This window comes from Helicoverpa armigera, chromosome 16 (genome assembly GCF_030705265.1).
Source record: "Helicoverpa armigera isolate CAAS_96S chromosome 16, ASM3070526v1, whole genome shotgun sequence".
Taxonomy (NCBI): domain Eukaryota; kingdom Metazoa; phylum Arthropoda; class Insecta; order Lepidoptera; family Noctuidae; genus Helicoverpa; species Helicoverpa armigera.
Window position 1 is genome coordinate 7,058,015 of NC_087135.1, and position 16,207 is coordinate 7,074,221.

A 16,207-nucleotide genomic window follows, 5' to 3' on the forward strand; every position below is an offset into this window, starting at 1 on the left:
CCTAAAAAAATAAGACGTGAATAACGAAAATTTCGAATATGTGAAAATGCATGGACACCCTACTCTCATACAGTTTCATACCACTGTGTTTTTGTAAATATCTCCTAAAATATGAATGCTGCAGTTAAATTCGCTATATTTATTCAAACTAGGTTACGTTACCCATCGATTAGTACTCTAATTAAGCTTAAACCTACTTTTAATAACGAGAAAAACGAAATTGTATTTTAGGCATATTGCCGTCCGCGCGGCCAACTAAAATCGACTCTAACATATTATTGAACCTACTTTCTAGTATTTCTTTGTCTTTTTTCGCTGTAACAAATTAAAGACTAATTTTCTATACACATTAGCCTCTATTAATTTGATACCTACGGTGATATACTTACCTACTCATAACCTGAAAACTTAACATTGCATAACTTTTTGTTTATCTACGTTTTGACCTTTTTTATTTTTGTAACAAATTTAACAAATTAAGACCTTTCTTTTGATGTATCATTCGTCTATCTACATTGTATAGTTTCTGAGTAATCACGGGCGATGACTACGGCAAGTGGCGGTACTAGCGGCCAACTGTTCTTTGTCATAGCGTCTTGGTTTTTTTTGTAACAAATTCAGGAAAAGAGGAGTGAAAAGTAACAAATTACTACTAATTCCTGGCAAAGTTTCATCAAAAATTATGAGGTGGCCGCGCGGTCGAAATGGACACGTTGTGTCAGTTGTGTTCGTAATGCGTAGTATATTATTACGCCTTTGTTTTATGTCAACCAATTTGAAATAAGAGCCGCCATAGGATATATTTTGCATTAATTTACAAACATTATTCCTTTCATTCACAATCTTAACATGTAACTACATACCTAGGTACCTATACTTTGTTTATTGTTTGATTCTGTGCGTTATCTACTACTCTCTTACTTGTCTACTGATTAAAGTATTGTTGTTATTTTATGTATTATTACCTATATGAATTGAATTAAATCAGTCTTCAGTATAGCATTAATTGCATCAAACGGAGAGGGTTTTAAATAATAAATTGACATAGGTAAGTATCAATCTTACGACGACAATAATTGTTTTTCTTCTTTACGCTTTGAGTAGATAGTTGTAGCATGAGTTGCATAACATCGTTTTAATGCTAAACATGTTCCATGTAATGTAACATTTCGGTACAATGTTCCCGCGAAATACAAATTGCGGGGAATCGAGCCAAAGTTTGTTGACTTCCACGAAACGGACTCTGTAATCACCGCTAGCATTGACATTATATCAAACTCGTGTTTGTGTTTACGTCATAATATTTATACAGATTGTACAGTACTTAAAGAGACATATTTATATGTATTCACTACTTGAGGCTTAGCTTCAGATTTGATAACTTGCAACGAAACTACAGATTTTTTGTATACTAGGTATTGCCAGCGGTTTCCATCGACGTCTCAAAGGACGCCAAGTCCTTTCTTACACCGAATTATTTGATAGACATACCTAGGTACCTACCTAGTTAATTTCGCAATTTTTATATTAGTATGGATTTCGAATATTGATTCGATGAATGTAATACCTGGACTGTTTCAGTTAGCTAGTCAGCACAGGCTTGCACTTCAATGAAAAATTCAAAATCTAATATCATATATAATATAATGATTTAAGAATTAGGTAAACTGAGTCTTTATTATGGTCATTTAACCCCCTTTCGGCTTCACGGGTAGCATATACAACGTGTTACAACACGTTGTATATAAGTAGGTAAATTAAAAGGCACACGGTTGGTTAGCCCCATGGTAAGTTATTAATTAACTTGTGTTATGGGTGCCAACACAACTGATAAATTAAATATAGCTACATATAAACATATTTATTAATACATAATGTATGTAACAGGTATCATGCTATTGCTAACAAAGTCTCATTTAAAGTTATGGTATTCCTCAGTGGCCTACCAATCAAAGGATGACGTCACGACCCACGTATTTTGAAATTCAATCACCGTTTTCTTTTCTTCGACGGCGAAGCGTGGAATTTCCCTCACCCTCCTTAAATTAAACCTTCGCACTTTGATTGCGTGTACCCAACACCTTTTTTTTACAAAAATGAGTGTACAAAATATATGAAAAATTACCTCTTTAGTGCCTGTCATGGCAGCGGCTGTGGTTGAAATAATGTTTTGGGACTAAAAGGTAAGTAGGACACAGTAAGTAGGGTTTTTATTTTCAGTGGAAAAAGGTTTAAAATATTTAAATAAATAATTTATGTGATTACCTATTACTTCTATGAAAAACTATACTTATAATAAATCTGTAGAGAGGTCAATTCTGTACATTGAATATATTTCCAAAATAACTATCACGGGGTGATTAGTAATCGATACTGATGCCAAAAATGCAATCAGTAAAATTTTTGTCTGTCTGTCTGTATGTTCGTTATGGAAACAAAAACTACTTGACGGATTTTGACGAAACTTGGTACAATTATTCTTCATACTCCTGGGCAGGTTATAGAATACTTTTCATCACGCTACGATCAATAGGACCAGAGCAGTGAAGGGAAATGTTGGGAATACGGGAGAAGTTACTCCATTTTTTAAGATTTCGTCGCGTGTGCAGCCGTTATGGTTAATGCTACATGTATATCAATGCTAGAAGTACATCTCAAGCGCATTTTCTCCAGTCTACAATTATGTTTACCTACACATTGAAAAGTAACCTCTATACCATATTTTTTTAAGTCCAGTTATTACCAACATGTAAGTCGTTACACAAAGCAGTCTTCAAAGTCAGTAAACAAACGAACATCTATCAGGAAATATTTAAACCTCAATAAAATTACTCACTTCATATTAGCACAGCACACATTTTCAGTGTAACATTTCCCCGTGTATTCAATGGGGTAACATTTACAACTGAGGCAAAACCTTGGGGTTTCGGAAGGTGTTAGGGGTATTTCTCGGCGTGTTTAATATCCCCGACCCCAACCCTTGTATTGGGGAAACGCAAACATGTTCTATACAGATGTTAGGTTTTGTTTTTCGTGTGTAGGATTTTGTGCTGAAGAATATTGTGGCTCGATTTTGATGATATGTAGGTACTTTCTTGAAATAGGTATGTTTTTTCACACACCTTATGGGTGCTATGCTAATACATATATGTGTTATGGCTGATATGCTGACACAACTAGAAAATTACATAAGGGTAGGTACATATTATTATGACATTAAGGTACTACTATGCATTTCATATGCATAGAGGGCAGGAATTTCTAACTTACAGACCAATCTTTATAGTAAATAGAACCCATAAGGCACCAAGCTTCATGCCAGTTATTGCCAGTTCTAATGAGGTATGATTATACAACTGTAACATTTGACATTTACAACTGTAACATTTTGACCAAACACTCAATAGACAATTATGTATAGACGAACTCGATGTTTTATATATTAGACTAGCTTCTGCCAGCGGTTTCACCCGCATCCCGTGGGAACTACTTCCCGTACCGGGATAAAAAATAGCCTATAGCCTTTCTCGATAAATGGGCTATCTAACACTGAAAGAAATTTTCAAATCGGACCAGTAGTTCCCGAGATTAGCGCGTTCAAACAAACATACAAACTCTTCTGCTCTTTAATATTAGTATAGATATACTTAAGTTGTTATTGTTCTCATGTAAGTAACTGTGTCTTTTTTGAGAATAAAAAATATCTTTGAACCTAACATGTACCAAAATAATACCAGAAACTGGGGGCTGGACTAAGCATAAACAATAAAGCTTTTAGTAACAGTATATTCAGTAAAGTTAATATAATAATTATGCGACTTAATAATGAATACGAGTCGACGATTCCGTAATTAGCTTATGGAATAATGTGAGTTTATGCGGGAATAGAACAGCTTTTATTATGTTAATTAATATTTTAATTAATGACAATAATTTACGCATGGAATAGTTCGGTATTATATCACCAGTTATTCATATGTCTTTGATCTGTTGTATTGTTATACCTATCTAAATGTTCTTTCTATGTGTAGGTAAAATTCGCATTTCATGAGATACTCACATTACTGACATACTTTGTTAATTATGAGGTGACTACCTACCTACTCCCTTCAGTCCCTTCATAATATAGTTTTTTAAATATTGTACAAACTTTGATCGTATATTATGTATAAAGCTACTCGTTATACATACATCAATTATAAATAACCAAGATTTCGTAAAACATTGTTTTTTATCGAAAGTAACCCTCAGAGAATTTAAAGGATTATTACAATGTAGAATGTATGCCATAAATTAAATATTTTGTTGTTATAAACGAGCATTATCTTGTTACCGGAGGGTACAAAAGGTTTAGCCCTAAAACAATGCAGAGGTCGGACGGCAGATAAAGAGGCCTTTGTAAATGACCGCCAATATGGTAATTACCTATGTATTTTTACACAAGAAAATTTGTATCTACGTATAAACAGCTATTCTGGATTTCAGCAGGCTAGTTCATTCTATAGGTATATAAAAAATGCTGTGAACCAAGTATTATTTACTGTTTAATTTCAGTTTATTAATAGTTCAAAAAGCAATTGTGTTTAAAAGGTTTTACTTAATAATAACAGTTAAAATAGAATTGGCCAGCTTAGAAAGTTTTAATTGCGACGATCTGGCTTAGAGCTTATTAAGTTAGGTCAGTCTAACAGAGAAAAAAGTAAGGAGGGTTCGTTCGTACCTACCTGTGTTTGCCATTTTTTTTTCCTATATTTTATGGTGTGTGTGATCTGAAAACATGACACGTTGACTTTAAAACCTAGCATGTATATTACATGTTTTTATAAATCTAAACTAATATTATAAAGCTGAAGAGTTTGTTTGTTTGAACGCGCTAATCTCAGGAGCTACTGGACCGATTTGAAAATTTCTTTCAGTGTTAAATAACCCATTTATCGAGGAAGGCTATAGGCTACTTTTTATCCCGGTAGGGGAAGTAGTTCCCACGGGATGCGGGTGAAACCGCTGGCAGAAGCTAGTTATAAATAAGCGTTCATCTTGACTGAAGGTTCTTTCAACAAACTTACAGAATTCTAAATGATCCTTGATCAGATGACTTGCTTACGACGAAGATTGCTGCGAACAATTTTCCTTCCACCTTATCCTACGTCGCCGCTCTAGATGACAAAGCTGTCATTATTCTAGCTTCCACCCGCCGACCAATCACTTACGATAGTCTGCGCGCCCAGATAAAAAGTATCCTTTCTCGATAAATGGGCTACCCGACCCTTTTTTTCAAATCGTTGGAGAAGTTCTTGAAATTAACGCCACTAAATAAACAACCAAACTCTCAAGATCAATATGCATTATTCCATACATCAATAACTACAATATACGCTATGTTTCACCAACTTATTTCCACGAAAACCTTCGCCAATCAATCATTGTGGACAGCCCGATCCTGATCAGTCCACGTACCAACTGCCAACGACTTGTAAGGCTTGATAGATTGATCGTCCCTTCAATTCAGTAGCAATCTCACAGCTTCCATTCCGGACTTTTGTAATAGATATCTGTTATAATTAGTAAAGTAGGTTGTGTATAAGCAATTTGCTATTTATCATTTGTTTTGTGTAGCTGGTAGCAATTAGGTAGCAACTTTCTACGATGTATATCGAGGGCATCGGTGAGTGACAGCGATTTGCGATTCTGACGGTCACCAGAACTCTGTGTAATGACATAAGTACGGGTATGGCTACCCGTCCTTTTGAATAAAGTAAGTATATAACATAATAAACATAAAAATAGAAAGTATCTGTTTTCTTCATAACACAATAGATACCAACAAAAGGCAAGATGTAAAGAAAAGCCAACAATCAGTATAAAATCTTGAAGTATTCTTAGAAACCGTAACACACATGTAACCACGGACAAATACAGTCTACGGACAGATATTAAATTATTATCGATTATTTATTTATTATATATTATGTAGGTACTCCCCTCTTATACTTACTCTCTTATGTACTCTTCTTATGTACTCTCTTATGTTCTCTCTTATGTACTCCTCCTATGTACTCCTTCTATATTGTCCACGCAGACGAAGTCGCGGACAACAGCTAACACAACATAAATATCAGCTACATCGTATATGAATCAAGATTTCAAATAAGACCATACACAAAAGGCAGCCGTGGTCCGTTCTCCCATATAATCCCACAGGAAATGATCCGATGGTTTATTCATAGCTCGTCACAAAGCCACCAAAGGAAAATCCTCAGGTTTTACTTAAAATACTTTATTTTCTCAAATAGCCTTCGGTAATAGAGGTCCTTAATGGATGATGCTTAGATAAACAAAGACTGAACAGTTAAGGTGTTTGATCTATCAAAAAGCCCGGTTTCATTTGTTACCGATAAACCATCAGTTAGTTATGTGATAGTTAATGCTATCGGCCAGATAAAGTATGCTTATAATTTCTGCCAGATATTGCTTTCCGAGACTTGTGGCATCAAAAGTGACAGTTTCTCATCTCTATCTGTCACATAAGTTCATGATAGGCTTTCAGACCCGTGAAACTGATCATCATTAATTTTCTAAAAAAATCTTCAAAATCAAAATACATACATCTACTTTTATAATAATTGCAGAAGTTTATGTAGTTTCAGGAATGAAATTGAAATGGCGGTTCCGTAATCGAGAGGTGTCAGACTCGAACTGTCGGTAGTGAAATGCTTGCAAATTCGACTGATATTAAATTGTTGCTCAATGTATCGTAGCTCTATATAAAACTTTGTTATGTACATTACGTATCGTCACGCGTCAATACATAACGCACATGTTTATTAAGTAATGTTACACCACACCGCCAATAAACACTGTTTAAAAGTTACACCACGAATCAGAAAAACATGACCATATCATTTTCATACGTCTAAGCTTTGAATCTCTTTAGTTACCTACTCCGTGTTTATTCATAAAAGAGTATGTATATAATTACCAGTGGTCGGAATAGGTAGAGCTATTTGGGGTGAATGACCGCAAACATTGATATTAACATGGACATGCCTCTGAAATCCCGGGATTTTGAAATTGTCGATTGATTTAAGTGAGTTAATATGGGTAAGTGGGCAGTTATGAGCAGGTAGTAGGTGAGCACCCAAACAGTATATACTTACTTATAAACACACACAGGGATCCTGGAACGTTGTTAGAGGTAGCTTCGTGAAATATGAATTAATTAAGTAAAACTGTTAGAAACGATACTAAATATACTTTACTGCACAAGGAAATATTAAATGCCTACACAATACAGAATAGAAAAAGATAATATCGCTGCCACCGGCTGGAGGTACGCGACGGCTGAGGGGGAGCGCGAGGGGAGTGCTAGCGCCGGGTTTACGCGGGCAGCGGGAGGGGCGCGGGATCGGCGGGCACGAGCGCTCGCCTGCGCCGCTGCGAGCGAGACGGCGCTTCTCATTTTACCACGGCGGTGACGCCGCATTTTGTTATTTCGTATTTATTGTAATTAATGTAATACACAATTGTCAAATCAGTCTACGAGTTTTCCTGACCAGCTCCTGCTACACTAAGTTATCGATACATCAAGAACAAACCAATTTATCTCTCTTTTATTATTATATGTTTATGCTCCATGTTGCCAACCCGTCGTAAGCGCTGTTTTCGTCGCTTATTTTTTGTCTCTTTCTATCTTAAAACGTCTAAAGTATTAGCTGTCTCACTTATACAAATACAGGTACAGCGGGCTTCACTCACTCTTTTGTTTCGGCTTGTAGAGTGCGCACGTGTGATTTATTGTGTTCCTTATTTTATTTGACGTTGGCTTGTCAACTGGTTTCTGGAATCTTACTAACACGAATACTTTGGCTTGGATTTACGAATTTTGATTTGTTTTTTGCGGACTGGATACATTTGAAACTGTTTATTTGATTTACCTACCACATTTGGGTAAGTGTTTTTTATTTTTATAATATCTACAAAGGACATTTAGTGAAAAAGTAAAGTAATTGTCCTCTGCTAAATACATATTTTTTCAGGCTTCCGAAGTTCCAAAGGAAGCTTTATAGTTTTGCCTTGTCCGTCTGTTTGTCACAGCCAATTTTGATATACAAAAGTTTGAAGTGGAATTTTTCGTTAGTGACCTGAGTAGCAGGGAACTTGTTTACGTAAATTGTGCTCTTCCGCTACCCTACACCTTGTAGGTGATCCGACACGCACCTGACCGCTTTTTTCTAATATAATCTTGTGTTAAAAGCTAAGTCAATTACAATACAAGGTGGACTAAGTCCTCCCCCTCGCACACCCCAAGTACCGCGTTTTCCCACAATAACCATTTTCATTGGCTATTGACTGCTCTTACCTAAATATTTTCGGACATGAGCTTGACAGTGTTCTATCTGATTGTCTTAATCGGCTAACAAAATGCATTTGAATTATGTATCTCATACTTACTGTGCAATTGTGCAACTGTGTGTGGAACAATTTTTCGTGAATTTTTCACACCGTTTTTATTTCGACTATTTATTGGAAAGATTTTAACTGTTTACTATTGTTTTAGGGCGATAAACAAGAAAAGCCAAAAATGCCAAATATCAAGGAAGAAACAGTACAAAAGTGGATATCCGAATATCCAGAGCTGTTATACGACCACGCTAGTCGTTCAATATATTGCTCGAAGTGCGAGAGCCATATAACGGCGAAAAATGTAACATCAATAGACATGTCGAAGGAGCCGTGCACAAGGGAACGTTTAAACGGCCTCCGGAGGAATTTTATTCCGACCTGATCAAGTTTCTGGTTCTGTGCAATATTCCCTGGTCGCAGATGAAAAATCCAGCATTCAAGGAGTTTTTTCAGAAATATATCTGTACTGTTTGTTGTTGTACTTGTACTAGTCGTAAAGTACCCGATGAGTCGCTGTTACGAAAAGTATATTTAGATAAAGTTTTACTAACAAAATCAAAACAATTTATGAAAAAAATCAAACTGAAAAATTGTGGATATCATTAGACGAGACAACAGATTTTTTAGGTAGAAATATTGTACATTTTTTGATAAAACCATTGCATGAGAATATCTCAAATCGGCCATATTTAATTGCCTGCAAGATGTTAGAGGTGGTTAATGGACAAACCATTGCCAACTTTGTAATACAGTGTCTTGAAAATCTATGGCAAAACTCGTTTGAAGAAAAAGTTGATAATATTTTAATACTATGTACTGATAGTGTAGCATATATGATATCTGCAGGGCAAAAATTGAAATGCTATTTACCACAATTAAAACATGTAACATGTTTTGCTCACGCACTTCATCGTGTTTCTGAGCAAATTCGAATGGAATATAATGATGTGGATATTTTGATATCAAATGTAAAAAAAATATTTCTAAAAGCGCCAAGCCGTGTTCGCATTTTAAAAGAAAATACCCTGACTTACCACTACCTCCACAACCAATTATTACAAGGTGGGGTACTTGGTTGGAGGCAGCATCATACTACGCAAAACATTTTGGTGCAATAAAAGATGTTTTGTCTCATTTATGCAGCTCTGATGCAATAGCTATCCGAAACGCGAAAAACATATTACAAAAAGAAAACATACAAAACGAGTTACAATATATAGATGAATATTTTTCAGTTATACCGTTTGCTTTAAAAGAATTACAAAAGCACCACTTGACGCTAAGTGATTCATTTTTAATATTAGATACAGTCAGAACTTGTATAAATGAGTGTGCATCAGAAAATATTAAAAATAAAATTGAAAAAGTTATAGAAAGAAATCCGGATATAGATATATTACGAGAATGGAGTGAAAAAATTGTAAGAAATGAAACAGATGACCAAATTTTATTGAAATGCAAATTTGCTCCAATGACCTCAACAGATGTCGAACGTTCATTTTCCATATATAAATGGATTATGGATGTAAAAAGAAATACATTAAAAATGGATAATATAGAAAAACTGATGGTCATTTATTTCAATTCCGTAGATGGTGATGGGTTTTTCAGCGAAGAATTGGTAGACGATGAAACATCATCGTCTACCGGTTTAGAATAATTTAATAAAAAGATTAAATTAATAAAAAAATAGTTAATTATTTTCATCACGCGCAGTAGCGTGAAGTCTTTCATTTACGAGCATGTCAAGAGCTTCTAGGAATAGAAAGTGTATCGTAAAGTTTTGTTACTAATCGTTAAAGATTAACATAAGGAAACGGCTTCACGTCACTGCGAGTCGTGAAAATACCTACTCTATCAATGTTTTCAATACGACGGCGTTATTAATGCTGAAAATGTCATAATTACATTTTTACGAATGATATAGTACAAAGTTCTTTATGCATATTTTTGTAATTTATTTGCTACTTACTACTTTAGTTAAGTATATTTATATATCGTTGTAGACAGACCAACCAGTAATGTCAACTGTTTTGAAAATTAAATAATATATCTAACTCGATCATCGCATTTTATTTATATTCCATGTCTCCTATTTACTATAGTAAACTAATAAAAGTGGATTATCCATTTAAATATAATGTTCTAATTAAGCACTGACAAAAGAAAGTACTTAGTTGTTTTTTTTTTAATTTCGATAATTCCCGGAATTTTTGGAAATATTTGGCATATCTATGTTATGTCCGCATGTAGCAAATAACAAAAATACTTCTACTTATTCCTATAAAAACTACTTGAACAATGTTTTTTTAATTCCAAGAATTCCCGGGATTCCGGGAAATATTTGGCATATCCATGTTATGTCCTCATGTCGCAAGTAGCCAAAATAGCTCTACCTATTCCGACCACTGATAATTACTGTTAAAAGCTACTATAATACAAACTACTCAAAACAACTTTAAACTCAATCAATAAGAAAAACATATACCTTAGAAGAATCTTTAAGAATAATTTTTAAGGTAAACCTAGAACCGACTTTAATAAACAAATTCAATTTCTCATGCGCTGTACAAAGGAAGCTTCATAGTTAAGCCCAGCACTAGCTATTTACTTGTAAACCTGGAGTAACCTGTCATTACAACGAGGAAGACTGAAATTTGGGCTTACTCCAATGAAATATACTTAATGAAGCTACAATTTACACACCTCCTCCGTTTTGAAACACGTCAACAAACTTATAATGATGTGTGGGGAAGCTGAAAGTAATTGGTATGTCAGTATGTATGTCATTATATTCGTACGTACGTAGGTATGTATGTATCTAACTAATTAATATTGTAAACTTCTTAATTACCTTTTGGTTTTGAAATTGTTTTTGTTTGTAGACAACGTGCGGTGACTATCAAATCGATCTTGCATCTCTTAGTTAATTTTTTTTTTAATGATTTTTTTACCTGTTATAGATCAGAAACTTAAGTCCTAAGAACTGCAAAATATATCATTCAACAAAAATATATTAAAGAGAACGTTATCTTAACGAAATGAAATACCGCAGTCATTATGAGACTGAAAAAGTCTTGTTCAGACACTCGTCAAAAAGACATAAAACTTCCTACGAAGTTAACTCAAAGTTGTCTTGTCAAAACAAGTCGCGTAATTTAGAAGTCGAACCATCAATTATGCGACCAACCGACCAAGTTCAATTAGGCTGGTGTTCGGCAATCATTCGGCAATGTTCGGTAAAATTCGGCGCCATCTCGGCAAACATTCGCCATTTTATCGCCAATCGGTGGTCTTAAATCCCGTCCGTGTAACCAAGTATCGTTGCTATGTCGCTCATTAGGCCGACCCGAAGGAATTAAATTGTATGTCAACTTTGCCAATATTGGAGGCAAAGCTTTTGTTAATTATTAGGGACAAGACCGTTGAACCGAAACAACGTCCGCGTCCATTCATCATATTAACTTTATGTAAATTTTCTGAGCGTATTTTCATTTTAAGTGCCGTTTAATGGTGGTTGAGCGATATCAATTTCATGACACAATGTATGCTTTTCCCGTGCGTCGTCATTTAGCTATTGCCTTTTATTGCCATTTCACAGGCCAATATAATTACTTGGAGAAAAAAAAACTCCGAATCACCCATTTGATTCCATGCACATAAACTGTAGTTCGTACATTTAGACTATGACTATCACTGAGTTACTAAAAAATAAAAATTGTGGCAAAGTTATTTGCACTAATCCAGGTACAGATACCTACATTAACGGCAAGGTTCAGGTTATGAAAATGAAATGTTTATTTTACAAAAATATGTGATTTATCTTCCAATAGATTATTCAAAACGCTTTGCAGGCTCGGTGACTGGCAGGTCCTGTCCAGTAAATGAATTTGGGTTTCACAGTGACATAGCCGTTTTGTAAATGAGTTCGGCTACAACCGATTGGAGTAGATTTTCGCTGGCTTGACTACAGCTTAATCAAGTTACGTCGTTAACTGTTTTTATGAAAAACCTTTTTCACTGATTTGGCGAATTGGATTAATAGTGGGCTTAATTAGCTCCTTGAAACTTGCTTTACAATAAATGGTTGTACCTACACAAGTAAGCCTAGAATTAATTATTTTGCGAATTAATATTTTTTTGTTGTAATGACCTGGAAAATGCCTACCTTGTCCTGAATATAATTCCAGTAGGTACTACTAATGTGGTTAATGTTATCTACAGCACAACTAACACCTAACTTCTACTTGTAAACCATAAACAATACATTCATTTCACTGCACACATGACACACCATCGACCCAAACTCAAAATGCCCACTAATACTGGCCGGTACATCAAACTTCACTAACCAGAAACCATTAGCTAACCCCGTAAACAGTTTATAGGTACTCAAAAGCTTTAAACTACTTCTCAAAGAAGCACATCAAAACTGCTGATTTTACGAACACCAAACTACACATAACTTTGTATGTGTATAGTAATATTCTTAGAGTACAAAGTAGCCCTTTAACTAGGGTACAAAGTGGACCTTTACTAAGGTACAAAGTGGACTTTTACCGAGGCTTAACGACCCTCCCGAAATTATTTCGTACAACCACGGGTATGGATAAAAGGGTGATTTGCTGAAACAACTAAGGGTTTTAGTAATGATCCTATTTTAATTTGCGCGTGTTTTGGTATTTTTGGCTACATTTCTTTGGGTATTTATTTAGGTTTGGGTACTTTGGGTGTGGTTTATCTTAGGTATATTGTTTAGGTACGAATTTGCGAGTAGATAGACGTAAGACAATTGAGGCCTAGGTTTCTTGGGATCAATGTTCACGAGGTCAGATATTCAGGCGGTGCATATAAAAGATCGGTACTTAGCTGCTTCCTTCTAGACTGGAAGACAACGCTAACATAATTGGGGAAAGACTAGGCAAATGATTTGTCCGGGATTGGCACGTCGGAATTCTATCAGGGAGCGATTCAAACCACAACATTGCTCCTGTAAATAGCTTATTTACAATAAAAAAGGCAATTTCCAATAAGCTGGCTTTAGTTAGTATAATTTCCAATAAGTATGTAATACAAAAAAAAAACAAGATATTATTTTTAGACCGTCTCCCTTGACATTCCTGTAATGTAATGTCACGATGTAGTCATGACAAGGGTACGCCTGCTAGCTACATGTGTATTATTTCTTCACATTTTCAAACGTTACAGTATAAATAACTGGTTATTTTCCTTGTTATCGACGATAATGGAAATTGTTTTACGTGTGTTTTGGTAAGCCACTTATTTTTTGGAGGTTTTAGTCAACCATTTCCTTGTTATAAACCTGCCTAGTCTTTATTTTTATAGATACTTGCATTATGAGGCCAACTTTTCAGATTGCTGTGTTCACTATGAACGTAATAACAAAGAGGCAAACTGCCTACTTTGTGAAGTTAACTTGTTTTCGCCCGTGACTGCGGATAATACAAAACTTCTATGCAAGTGCAAACTTTGCCACCGCATTCTAAATTCTTCTTTAGTGCGTCCCCGAGGAGTATGAACATGTTAAAAAACTTAAGATAATGCTGGATATACACTATATAGGTATGTACACTATATGTATATGTATATGTATGGATGTACACTATATAGGTATGTAGCACCTATAAAACAATAATTATACATTTTGAAGAAGCGCCTCGGTCCCTTGAGTCATACGATCAAGGTTACACCTGGTTCTAACCGAAAATAAGAGGATACAACTAAATTTAACTGCATATGGCCGGTTACACCAAGCCGTTGCCGCTTAAACCCAGGCATAGCCCCACTTCGGGTTTTATCCGTACCATACACATACATACATTAAATGATACAACGTTCGCCGTCCATTTAATTTTTATAACACAAGATAGACAGGTATTTTCATAACGTATGCCTGTAGCATAAACTGTCATATAAAAGGAGTATGTAAAGTTTATTTATACGAGAGTGACCTTATTCTGACCTAGATAATGCACAGGGAAACCGCATTTTAACGTCCCCAGCTTACGGTTGGGTGCTGCTAGTTATACGTCTCATTTGTTATGTAGTTTAACTTTATTTAGATGATGCACAATGGTCTGTATGGACGGCGGAGTTTTGATGACGAGACTTTTCATGTTGTTATCATCCTTCTGCCCTTATCTTTACTGACTGATTGTATTATTTGGGGTCCATTCTTCGCAACTATCGTCTTCTACACAATTCTATTTAGGTACATATATAAAAATTTAATCTGACACAAGATAATAAAACTCTCATAAGATTTGAATTTCTCCCTCAAGCTTTGAATATTAGTACACTACAGACGTACTATTGGGATTAACTATTCCGATTCCGTGCCATCGTCATTCAGCTTACCTTTAGGTAAGTACTTTTTTTTTCAAAATAACAAATATATATAATGTATGAAAGGAAAGGTTTCCTTTCAGTGTAAATTCCAGCCACCGCATATTACCTAGTGCTCAACTAGGTTACCTACGAATGAGAGAGCGACGGTTGATAATGTAATAAAACCCGAGTTTTATGCTGTTAAAACTTTTACCGGTCCAGTGCCGGAATTAATGTTCGGAAATGATTAACACTTATAATACAGACGCTTTTTTAAGGCAGGTGGACGTGATATACCCCATTCTCAGTTTGCTCATAGGCTAATAGGTGCTGGGATGCGAGGCAAAGCAGTTCCTTTACACGAGAGAATCCGCAGGAGACAGCTAGTAAATAAATAAAAGTTCTGCATAACCTTTTATCAAACATCAACGTTGCCAACAAATTGTAAGATAGGATTAAGCTTCAGAATTAGGTTATCAGACAACCTTGCTACAAAATATGACGTGAAAATATAAAATTCTCTAGCAAGGGAGAGAAATAAAATCGGTTTATGCCGTGTTCTTGTAAAATATGTGTTGTTACTGAGATAAGGTTAGCTGTGTTAGTGGGCACTTATTTCGGTTCGTTTTTTCGTGGACGCGGTGCTAAATATTTTTTTGTCATGTATGCTGTACAGAGAATTGTAAAAGAAGATTTATGTTGTATTTATGAAGAATTAATGTTATGTAATGTCAGTCTAGGAAAAAAAATATAAAAGCATTCAGTGTAGGTAGGTAGGCATAAAAACTGATTAGGGTAAAATATAAAAATATATATTCTGTCAGTTATATGTACTAGTGCCTGAAGCTCTCTGTATTACTCATCATCCCTTTAATAAAGAAATGGTTAGTGGCAAAGTTTTGATATACAAAAAAATATCGATATAATACTAGATATTATCATAAAACTAGTCGGAACAAGTCAGACCGTCAGACCGCAGACGGGATGATGTCACTAAGGCACATGAATTATTCACTACCGTCTTACACCCGCGGTAAATGTTTTAATGTTCCTGAACGAAATGGATTTCAGGATCATAAAAGGCGAATGGGCGTATCATTGTTGTAACCGATTTTTGTGTACGACTGTACTTTTTATGAGTACTGTCAAGGCAAATTTTATTGCTCTAAACATCGGACAATTATGAAGGGTGTGTCATCGAGTGTAAAAGACGTTAACTGGTTAGGAAAGCGCGATAATAGAATAACGCAAAAGAAAAAAAATGTTGTAGCTATTAATCAACAAAACGCTCATAAGTGTTGACTAATAAATTATGTAGAATTTTACCTATTTCCACACGAGGAAATTCAGATAAGAAGAAAAACAAGACGTTTAGGGATTCGCGAGGGATCGTGAAAAATTCGCGATCGTCTATCAAGAATACAAGTTTTAGCCGATTTATTTCCCGCCTCACCTT